The 11,250-nt window shown below is 41.0% G+C and overlaps 1 pseudogene; it reads left to right on the top strand.

Annotated features, from left to right (window-relative positions):
• Positions 1–5,026: 5,026 nt before the first annotated feature.
• LOC141813033 (uncharacterized) lies at positions 5,027–7,008 on the top strand (annotated as a pseudogene).
• Positions 7,009–11,250: the final 4,242 nt, after the last annotated feature.

The following is an 11,250-nucleotide window of genomic DNA, read 5'->3' as shown; positions in this document are numbered from 1 at the left end:
TTTATGCCTTGTTCCTGTTCACTGATTGTTCTTGAGCCTTTTTAAACACAAATTTATCAGCACACTGAATATGAACAACTCTATTATGTAATATTGGATTAAGTTTATGCTTTAAGCTCATGAACTATGAATGCTATACTAGACATGGTCAGTTAGGTGATCATATTTTACTAATACTTCTCTTAGCTGATCAAATTCTAAAATTTGAAAAATTAAGAATAGGATTTTGTTTAAAATCCCTCAAAATTTCTAAGCATCAGATCACATGGTTTTCTAAAGATTCTTGACTATTGTGACTGTAGATTTTTGATGCTTACATATAAGGTTGTAAATGAATTAGACGTTCGTGAATAAGCTTAGTGTTCAGTTTGATATAAATTCTTTTATGTTTATTCAATTGTAAATATAAATTCTTTTATGTTTATTCAATTGTAAATAAACAAATTTGAACACTAGTGAGCTCTGTTTGTTAATGTTTATGAATAATGTTCATGAATAATTTATGAATAAATTTATTAAGTAGCTTATATAACATTTAATTATCAAAAATAGTATATTTTGTAGATTTTTTAAAAAATTTTATATATCATGAAATTTATAAAATCTAATATATGAAATTTATAAAATTTAATTGACAAAAATACTATAAATTTTATATTTTGTGTATTCTTTCCAAATCTAATATTATAATATATTAAAAATAAATAAATAGTATAAATTTTATGAATAGATAAAAATTTAATGTAAATGATCAAAATAACAATGTTGATAATTGAGCTCTATTAAAAACTAGAACAATGTTTATGAAAATGCTCATGAACAAGTTTGAGTTTGGCTTAAGCTCTCAATAAGATTTTTAATAAACAAGCTTGAACAAGCTTGATAAGTAAATAAACAAGCTTAAACACCATTTAGTTCGGCTCAACTTGTTTACACCCTTAGTCAATTCTAATATATAATATATAATATAAGGCTTTACCCTCTCTTTCAAGGAATGTTTCGTAGTGGGAATTTTGAGTTTAATTCATCTAACAAATCACTAAGTCATGGAGTAAGACCTAGATTCGAACCACATTATATCTTTGAGTTAGTGAATTAGTCTTTGTATTTATAGTTTTTATATTTTTGTCGTGCATACTCTAGTCATAATTTAGAAAAGTTACCTCGTGTCATAGCCTTGCACTAATTAACCTAAGTAAAAGAAAGAAAATATTTTACTTATAGGTTAAGGTGTTTTTGAATCCCCCTCTAACCGCACATAGATCACCTAATAACTACCTAGAGTCCAAAGAACACGACGATGTGATCTTCTTAAACTTTGAACAATATAACCAAAAGTCCAAAGAACACAACGATGTGATCTCTCAAAAAATTTGATCAATATAAACATTATAATAGTTTTAATCAAATTTGTCACAACACGGAGAGCTAACTACATAGTGCAATATGATAAGGATGGGAAGAGTAGTGCATAAAACAACTACCTAAAGTCCAAAGAACACAATGATGTGGTCTTCCAAAAAATCTTACTAGTATATATGTTGTAACAAATTTGATCAAAACTATTACAATGTATACACTTAAAGAACTAACTACACGGTACAAATCTGATTAGAATAAGAAGAATATTACATAAAATAACTACTTAGGGTCCGGTAAACACAAAAATGTAATCTCTTAGAAAAATATAATCAACTTACATATTATAGTAGTTTTGGTTAAAATTGTTGCAATGTATATACATTGATAGTTTAAAACTAACTCCATGTGAACTCATTTAGATCATTGAATTTTTTTAGGAGGAAAAATTTTTAAGTAAAGGCTCATTGAATGTAAGCAACTTGAAACTATATATTTTTATACTTATTTTCATATTCTAAATTAGATCACAAACGATGTCAAACATTAAGATAATCTTTTAGTTTAATATAAATTTGTGTTCAAGATGTCAGAGATAATTTTTCACTATATTTGCTTCTAATATAAGTCTTCCTTTGTCTTCTCGATTGTACCCAACACCTAGGAGGAAGTAGGTGAAAATTAATGGGTCGATGGATCCAAAACTCTTTACTTCTTTTATGGATGATGTTATGGATATTATGATCTGGCCTGCAAAGATCAGTCGTAGATCGAGACCCGTCAGCTAAAGGAAGGGGACTTGTCCAAACACGTGGCACATATAGAGGACCGATTGTTACGGTTGACTTGATTGGTTGATTGAACTTAATCGGACCCATTCAACTCATTCATAATTCCTACTCGACCGCTCGAATCCTGATCCGTCTTCTTTTCTTTGTCCATCAAATCCTCTGATCCATCTTATCTCGCAGTCACAATCAAATTCAATCTGTCACACCACCGCCGCCTAGCAGTTATGAAGCAAGACAATTTAATGACACGTAGCTACTACGGGAAGAGACATTCCATCTGTAATGATCGCGGATGATCACAACAGGATATTCTCCAGATCCTGACAATGATCATGGCAGGATATTCTCCCTGACAAGATATCTCAGATAATATTCTCCTTAATAGTGAAAGACAGTTCCTCTGACAAAATCTATTGCGTCAATATTTTTCTTAATTACAGCAGGTATAATTCTCTTCCCTCACCGTCTATATAAATCCTAGATATTATATACACAGGTATGCAATACAAAACGCAATTACTTCTTCCTTCTTGCAACAGTTTTTCTTCCTCCCGGTACTGACTTGAGCGTCGGAGTGGTCGAGCTAGAGACACCCCTGGCCTTCCTTCTCACTGTGTGTTCGCAGGTCCTGGAGTTTGTCATCTTCTTCCTCTCCACGACGTTGACCGTGGTGTTGCGTGGCGGGTGACGCATCCACCAAGCGATCTCAACAAGAACATATTTTGGCGCCGTTTGTAGAAAATTCTTTTTCCTGCTTTGAGACGTGTCCATGGACGATCCCCCAAGACCAGCCCTCTTCACCTTCATGGAAGAAGAACTCAATTGCCTGTTGGAGGCTGCGGTTCAAGCTGCGTCACAACATCAGCCTTTCGTTCCTGCTCCGCCCTCCAAGATACCAACACGATCGGCGGAGGTCCCCCAGATCCCCACGCGAAGACCACAATTTCCAGCAGAGATACACCATGGGCCCCTCTGGTAAGGCCCATTGCATCCATGGAGTCGGCGGCAGAAAGAACTCCTCCTAGAGACCCGGTCAGGGATAAAAGTCCTTGGTTGGGAGATAGGGGTGCTGCGAAAAAAAATCCTCTCAGAGATCCAGTCAGGGGTAAAAGCCCTTGGTTGGGAGACAAGGGTGCCAAGGGCGAACCTGACCACTCACCCTTCACCAGAAGAATATTGGAGGAGGAGCTACCTCGTCATTTCAGAGCTCCCCAGCTGGCTGATTACACTGGGACCACTGACCCGGAGGATCACATTGGACGGTTTGAGAATGCCGCCCTATTACATCAATACACTGACGGCATCAAATGTCATGTTTTCCTGACAACTTTAGCGGAGCAGCTTTGCGCTGGTTTAATAGACTTCCTCCCTCCTCCATCTCCTCTTTTGCAGACTTCAAGGTCTCATTCTTGCAACACTTCGCCACTAGCAAGACCTATCGCAAGACGGCTATGGACCTTTTTTCTATCAAACAAAAGCCAAGGGAGTCCTTAAAGGAGTGACAAGAAGTACCTTCTACCGCCTCAGAGGTTCTGGTAAGTGCCTTCTCTCAAGGATTATTAGAGGGAGATTTTTTCGGGTCTTTGGTTAAGAAACCCCCCGAAGATTTTGACATTTTATTGAGTCGGGTGGTTAAATATATAAATGTGGAGGAAGCTCAAATCGCTCGCTGAAAGGAGGTCGACGTTAATCAGCATGTCGTACCAAGCCGCAATGCTCCTATGATGGGTCGGGCTGACCGAAGACTGCTACCTCAACCCCTGAAAGAACCCGACTTGGAGGCTCATGCTACGTCCTCCAAGAATAATCACCAAGCCATCCAGACGGTGGAGACTCGGCCTACTCATCCCTCTGGAAGTGTCCGATGGCCGCCTCGTTTCTGTGCCTACCATCAGTCTAGAGGTCATAATACCCAGGAGTGTTATCAGTATGCTCGAGAGCTTCGTCAAGTAGCCGAACAACATGTGAGAAGATAACCTCAACTGAAGCATTGGAGATCTCCTGCTGGTCGACCTCCTCGAGGTTCACTATCGCCTTCGCCTCGGCCTGTCAAAAGGCGAGATCGATCTCCTCGATAGTCTACTCCTCCTGATTGGCCTGAAACTTCTCGAGTTCCGTATAGAACAAAACCTTTAGATCAGGAAGGGAATCAAGATAATGCTCCCCGAGGTGACATCCACATGATCACCGGAGGAGCTACAGATGATGACTCTCATCGAGCCCGAAAGACTCATCGTCGGCAGCTCGAGGTTAGTGGAGTTGGCACGGGACCCAGGGAGGATGGCCCTACAATTGGCTTCGGGCTCCATGACTTGGAGGGAGTCGAGATCCCGCATGATGATGCTCTAGTCATCCATGCTACCATCGCCAACTATAATGTGGCCTGAGTCTTCGTTGACACGGGCAGCTCTGTCAATATTATTTTTAAGAAGACCTTCGACCAAATGCAGATAGACGAGGCTGACATGGCGACTTCCCTGTTCGGCTTCACAGGACACGAAGTGAGCCCCCTCGGGCAGATCAACCTTGCCATATCTCTCGACGAGGAATCCCTATGACGGACTTGGCGCACTTTCTTCACCGTCGTGGATGCTCCTTCGGCGTATAATGTTATTCTAGGCAGACCAATGCTGAGTGTCTTCTCAGCGGTGGTTTCTGTTTATCATCAGAAGATAAAGTTTCCCATCGGGGACCAAGTTGGTGAAGCTCGAGGAGATCAACTCACTTCTCAATGATGCTACGTAGATATGGTCCGGACCGAAGTCAGAAAGCAACCAAGAACCCAAAAAGGTGAAATACACTCAGTACAAGAGACACCGATCTTCCTAGCCATTGAAGACAAGAAGTTATTGCAGATTTGTCTTGATCGAGCAGAGATGGTGGTACAAGTAGCTGTTGACTTGCCGGCCGAATTAAAGCAAGAGCTTTGTGCATGCCTTCTTCGGAATCGAGATGTGTTCGCTTGGACAACTGCCAACCTCACAGGTGTCTCCCTCGATGTTGCTATTCATCGCCTCAACACACTTCTAGATGTCCGACCTGTCAAGCAGAAAAGGAGGCACTTCGGCCCTGAGCAGAACAAAATTATTCGCAAGGAGGTCCGTAAGCTGATGGAAGCAAGACAAATTCGGGAAGTACACTTCCTGACCTGGCTGTCCAACGTGGTGCTGGTTCCCAAGCTGGGCAACAAATGACGGGTTTGCGTGGACTTCCGAGACCTCAACAAAGCCTGCCTGAAGGACTGCTACCCCCTCCCTCGAATTGATCAGCAGGTTGATTCGACAGCAGGATGTGAATATATATGTATGTTAGATGCCTACCAAGGTTATCACCAAATACCTCTGGCTGTAGAAGATCAAGACAAGGCTAGTTTTATAACAGCCGATGGTACTTTTTGTTACACTGTGATGCCGTTTGGGTTAAAGAATGCAGGGGCTACCTACCAACGATTAATGAATCGGGTCTTCCGACATCAACAAGGATGAAATATCGAAGTATATGTAGATGATATACTTATCAAGACAGCTCACAGAGGAACTCTCATATCTGACATCGAAGAGACTTGCAGTACTCTGCGACAGTACGGGCTCAAATTGAACCTGGCCAAATGTCTCTTTGGGGTCCGAGTCGGGAGGTTCCTTGGATATATTGTGACCGAGCGAGGAATAGAGGCTAACCCCGAAAAAATACAAGCACTGGCGAACATGTTGCCCCCTCGAAATCTCAGAGAAGCCTAACGACTGGTCGGACGTATCACTGCTTTATCTCGATTTATTTCCAGATCTGCCGAACGTAGTCTTCCTTTCTTCAAAATCTTACGGAAAGCCCACCGATTCGAGTGGAATGAAGCTTGCAATAAGGCTTTCGAAGAGCTCAAGGCTTATTTAGCTCACTTGCCTTGGTTGGCGAAACCCATGCCTAGTGAGCCATGATGGATGTATCTTTCAGCTATCGACTAAGCTGTTAGCTCAATCCTAGTCAAGAAAGAAGGGCAGACACAGGACCCTATTTATTTTTTCAGCCATTTGTTAAAAGACATCGAGACTCGGTACACCAACTTGGAGAAATTAGCTTAGATTCTTGTTCTGACTACTCGGCGACTCCGACCCTACTTCCTCTCCCATCCGATCACAGTTTTGACCAATAGCAATTTGGGAAGAGTACTAACTCATCCAGAAGCTTCGGGGCGACTCATCAAATGGACGGTGGAGCTCGGGAGTACGACATCCAATATCAACCTCGCACCGCCATCAAAGCCCAGGCCTTAGCTGATTTCCTCACAGAAATACCCGAAGTCGAACTAGAGGGTATGTGGAAAGTCTTCGTGGATAGATCAGCTACCAAACAAAGAAGTGGAGTCGGTGTTCTACTAGTCTCCCCGCAAGAAGAGATGATTCAACTCTCCATTCGGCTAAGCTTCAGAGCCTCTAACAACGAAGCCGAGTACGAAGCTTTACTTGCGGGGTTACAAGCCGCAAAGCGGGTAGGCACAACCAGAGTTCAAGTCCACTCTGATTCTCAACTGGTGTCTCAGCAAATAGAAGGAAACTTCGAGGTGAAGAATGACCGACTTCGGAGATATGCAGAGGCTTTCACTAAATTAAAGGAGGAATTCACAGAAGTAAGTCTTCAAAAGATTCCCCGAGCTGACAATTCCAAAGCAGATGAGCTGGCTAAAATAGCTAACTCTCTTACTGAATGGGTGGCAGAACAACCGATCATGCAAATCACCTTGATAGCTCAGATTGACCAACCAACTCACTCGACTGAGCCAACAGATTGGAGGATGCCTCTACTCGCCTTCCTACAAAAAGGAGAGATTCCTACCGACCCCGACCAGGCTCGCATGCTTAGATAGAGAGCCTCCCGTTTCACCCTCATCGGAGACCAATTATACCAGCGTGCTTTCTCCCAACCACTGCTTAAATGTCTAGGACCCGAGGACGCCGAATACGTGATGAAGGAAATGCATCAGGGTTGCTGCGGAAACCACCTGGGAGGTCGGGCCCTGACTCGGAAGATTTTATTAGCCGAGTATTTTTGGCCCACTCTGCAGGCGGACTCATCCAAACTTGTGGTCACTTGTGTTCATTGTTAGAAATACTAGCCCTTCACCAAACATCTGACTGAGTTATTGAAGGCTGCCACCATCTCATGTCCCTTCGATCAATGGGGAATAGATATAGTCAGTCCTTTCCCGGCTGAACCTTAGCAGAAAAAATTCTTATTGGTCGCAGTAGATTATTTCTCCAAATAGGTCGAGGCTGAGACTTTGGATTGGATCATTGAAGATGCTGTACTCAAATTCTTATGGAGAAACATCATATGTCGGTATGACATACCTCATCGACTCGTCTCTGATAATGGCCGACAGTTCCAAGGTAAAAAGTTGCAGGAGTGGTGTAGAGGATTCAGTATTCAACAGGCCTTCACCTCAGTAGCATATCCACAGAGCAATGGACAAGCGGAGGTCATCAACTGGGAGATGGTGCAGGGACTTAAGACCAAGCTCGATCATGAAGGATACAGCTGGGTTGAAGAACTACCTTGCATCTTGTGGTCTTATTGCACCATGCCTCGTGAAGGCACACGTATGATGCCTTTTCATCTGGTTTACGGAGGAGAAACTGTAGTCCCTGTAAAAATTGGAGTAGAATCGGATCGGCGGTAATATTACGACGAAGACAACGCTAGCAGAAGGCTTATGGAACTTGACCTGGTCACCGAAGATCAGGACAAGGCGACAGCACGCTTGACAGCATATAGGCAGAGGATGTGTCGTACATATAATAAGCGCGTCATCCCTCGGGCCTTCCAAGTCGGAGATTTAGTTTGGAAGAAAGTTAAACCGATAGGAGAGTGAAAATGGTGGATTCAAAAGTGTAAGAATTGATGTTTGGAAACAAATTGCAACTCAAGTGTTTGACAAAAAGTGCAAGAGTAAAGAACTAGTGTGCTGTTGATGTTGAAATTTTGCAACATTCTAAAGAGCTTCTGATCAACAATTAATTATTTCAGTGCTGAGATCCTTACTGAGCTGAGTTGTTGATAATGCAAACTGAGTTGTTGGAAAACTAGAATGCAGAAATAGAAGAAACAAAGTCTGGAATTGGTTAAGTCCAATATGATTTTTGAAGCCTCGTGGATCTATTTTGATTACCTATTGAAGCTATGTAACTGTGAATCTGTTAAGTGTTGAAAGGAATGCCATTTGTGTACAGATGAAGTGGAATCAAAGCTGAAATCAGGTTGAAACTCAAGCTGAAATAGTGAAGTGCAAAATTTTGATGGGCTGTGAAGAATGGTGTGGCTGCTGGGATGAATCTAATCAGTTTGTCTTTAAAAAAAATCAATTGAAATTCATTTGGAGAAGAAGGATTGAAATACAAGAAGCTATTGATACAAACTCAGATTTGAGATTCATCAGAAAAAAAAAAACAGAATAAAAAAAAATCAGAAAACAGCATGTTTCAAGAAGGGTAAGGAGTGTATCAAAAGTTTGGATAAGTTGGTTAATTTTGGTGAAAGTTAATTCAATTCAAGCATTATCTAGACAACAAGTTGAGAATCTAATCAAGTGTGTTAATGGCAGCAAGAAAAAGAAAGAAACGGCAAGAAAAAAAATCCAGAAAACCCAAAAAAATAGAATTCTATTTTTGAATTTGTACAGCCGAGTTTTGAGTTTTTAAGCTACTGATCTGAGCTCAAATTGCAGGTAAAATTACATGATGATGAGCATTAGTAATCAATCTACAATGTGGAAAAAGAATGGATGAAAATCAGCAAGAAAAAAGGAGAGAAAAAGAAAAGTTTCACTTTGATTTTGAATTATTTTTGGAATTCAATGTGTCATTGATACATTGAAATTTCAGATTCGTGTGAAGTGAATTTTGGTTTCTGATGATTGGTTACTATTTCTTAGCTCTTGTAAAACATAAATGTGAAGAAATTGGGCTTTGTTTCAAAGGAAAAAACAAAAGATGGTATGTTTGGTGAGTTTTGAGGCAAAATGAAGAAAAGGAAGAGAAGTATATCAAGGAAATGAATTGCATGAATTTGATCATTTTTGATTCATGGATTTGAAAAACACATTGAAACAAATATGAATACAAAAGAAAGGAATTAGAAAGAGGGCAAGGGATCATTGATTAGCATTTAATTGTATCCATATCTACCACTACACTTGAATTTCCTTAGCACTTTTCTTGAAATTTTCTTTCTACAATTTTTCATTTCATTGATATCAATTCATGAATTCTTATATATCTTCAATAATCCTTAATAGATGTGGATTCCAAGTTAAGAATGATAGTGGAGAGTAGAAAATAAGCAAGCCTATGGAAATACATGAAACTTAAGTTGCTTGAGTGAGTTCTACCTTCCTTTTGATCATGAATTAGAATTTAGTATGAGAGCCACTGATTTTATTTATTGAAAATAATCTCGTGAGATTTAGTGTGATACATTTATCTCAATTAATCATGAAAGGTGAAACTTGCTATGTGGTTAATTGAGTTCAAGGGTCTAGTCCATTGGTTTATGTTTTTGATACTCTACAACTTAGATAATTCTCTTTTAATTGTTTCTAATCATGATTAAGAATGATCTAGTGGGGGTACGATCTTAGTTTAATTTGTTGGTGATGAGCATAGATCATATAGTATTTTTAGCCTTGCTTTAACGCTCATCTACTTGTGATTCATTGCATATGCTACACTTTGTCACACCTTATTCTTTTATAATTGCATATTTCTACTCTTTTGCTTGGAGATCTTCTGTTTGTATATTTTGCTTAACAGGATGTGATTTAGAGCCAAACTGATGCATTATTGATGGTGGAGCAAATAGTGGAGAAAAGAGGCTCTCACTGGCCGTGCTCTCTGTCACGGGTGAGTCTCTTATGTAGCAAACACGAAACAATAGAGGAGAAGAAGAAACAAGGCAGAACACGGCCGTGCCTACCAGGCACGACCGTGTCTCACATACCCACGGCCTAGACACGGCCGTGTCCCTCCAACAGAGCGACGACAGTAGGGGTCGTGCCTATCAGGCACAACCGTGCCTATTTCTTCAGCCTGATCCAGCTTGGGTCGTGCCAAAATGCACGACCGTGCCTCATTTCCAGAGAAGCGCCTGTTACTGTCCATGCCCAAAAGGCACAGCCGTGTCTCCCAACAGAGCCGCGACCTTGTGAGACCGTGCCTCATAGGCACGGGCGTGCCTGGCAATAGAGCAGCAACTGCATATGGCCGTGCCTCCTATGCACGGCCGTGTGACGGGGGCGTGCTGGGGCGTATCTACCTAACAATCTGGACAGTTTGCAGACTTAAAGTAAAATGGGCATAACTTTCAGCTCCGATTGAACTACGGGCCGTACCACCCCTCAAAATGGAGCTAACTTTAAGATCTACAACTTTACTTCAAAGTGAATAGAACGATAACTTCTCTAGGCCATGCTAAATGGCATAGCCGTGCCTCCTAATCGCGGCCACGCTGGGTGCTCTGCCCAAACTACAGACCAAACTTTGAACCAACATAACTTTCAGCTCAGATAGAGTTATGGGTCAGTCCACTACCCAAATTGAAGATAATTCAATGCTCTACAACTTTGGTTCAGAGTCCAATTGAAGAAAATCGAGTTTACTAGGTGAAAAATCTATTGAGGCGGAGCCTTATAAACCAGGGACAATCTGGGCAGTTTTGGGTGAGTATAAAAGGTGGAAACAAACCCAATCTTGGGTTATCTTGGGTCATTCTCCAAAACCTTTGGTCTTGGCTTGGCGGCGGTGCCTCCCCCTCTAGGGGAGGCCCTAAACACTCCATCCTTCGCCGATCCATCTCGCCATTCATCTCCACCGATCCATCCTACACCGGAGCAAGAAGAACTTCAAGAGAATGCTCACGCTTCAAAGATAAGTCTTGACCTCTTTGGTGGATGATGTTTATTATGCATACTTATTTTAACCTTTTTGTAATGGAGTAGATCCTTGAGTTTAGGATGTAGGATGAACATCTATGTGATGATGGTGATATTGTTAGGATGTATACTGAAAAGACTAGCTCTTTTGTATATAAACATTTATGAAATAAAGTATCATGT

The sequence above is a fragment of the Curcuma longa genome, chromosome 20 (assembly GCF_044706935.1).
Source record: "Curcuma longa cultivar G26 ecotype Majalengka, Jawa Barat chromosome 20, ITB_CL_G26_1.1, whole genome shotgun sequence".
NCBI classification, from domain to species: Eukaryota; Viridiplantae; Streptophyta; class Magnoliopsida; order Zingiberales; family Zingiberaceae; genus Curcuma; species Curcuma longa.
The sequence above is the reverse complement of the archived record's forward strand: the minus strand, read 5'-3'. Positions and strand labels throughout refer to the sequence as shown.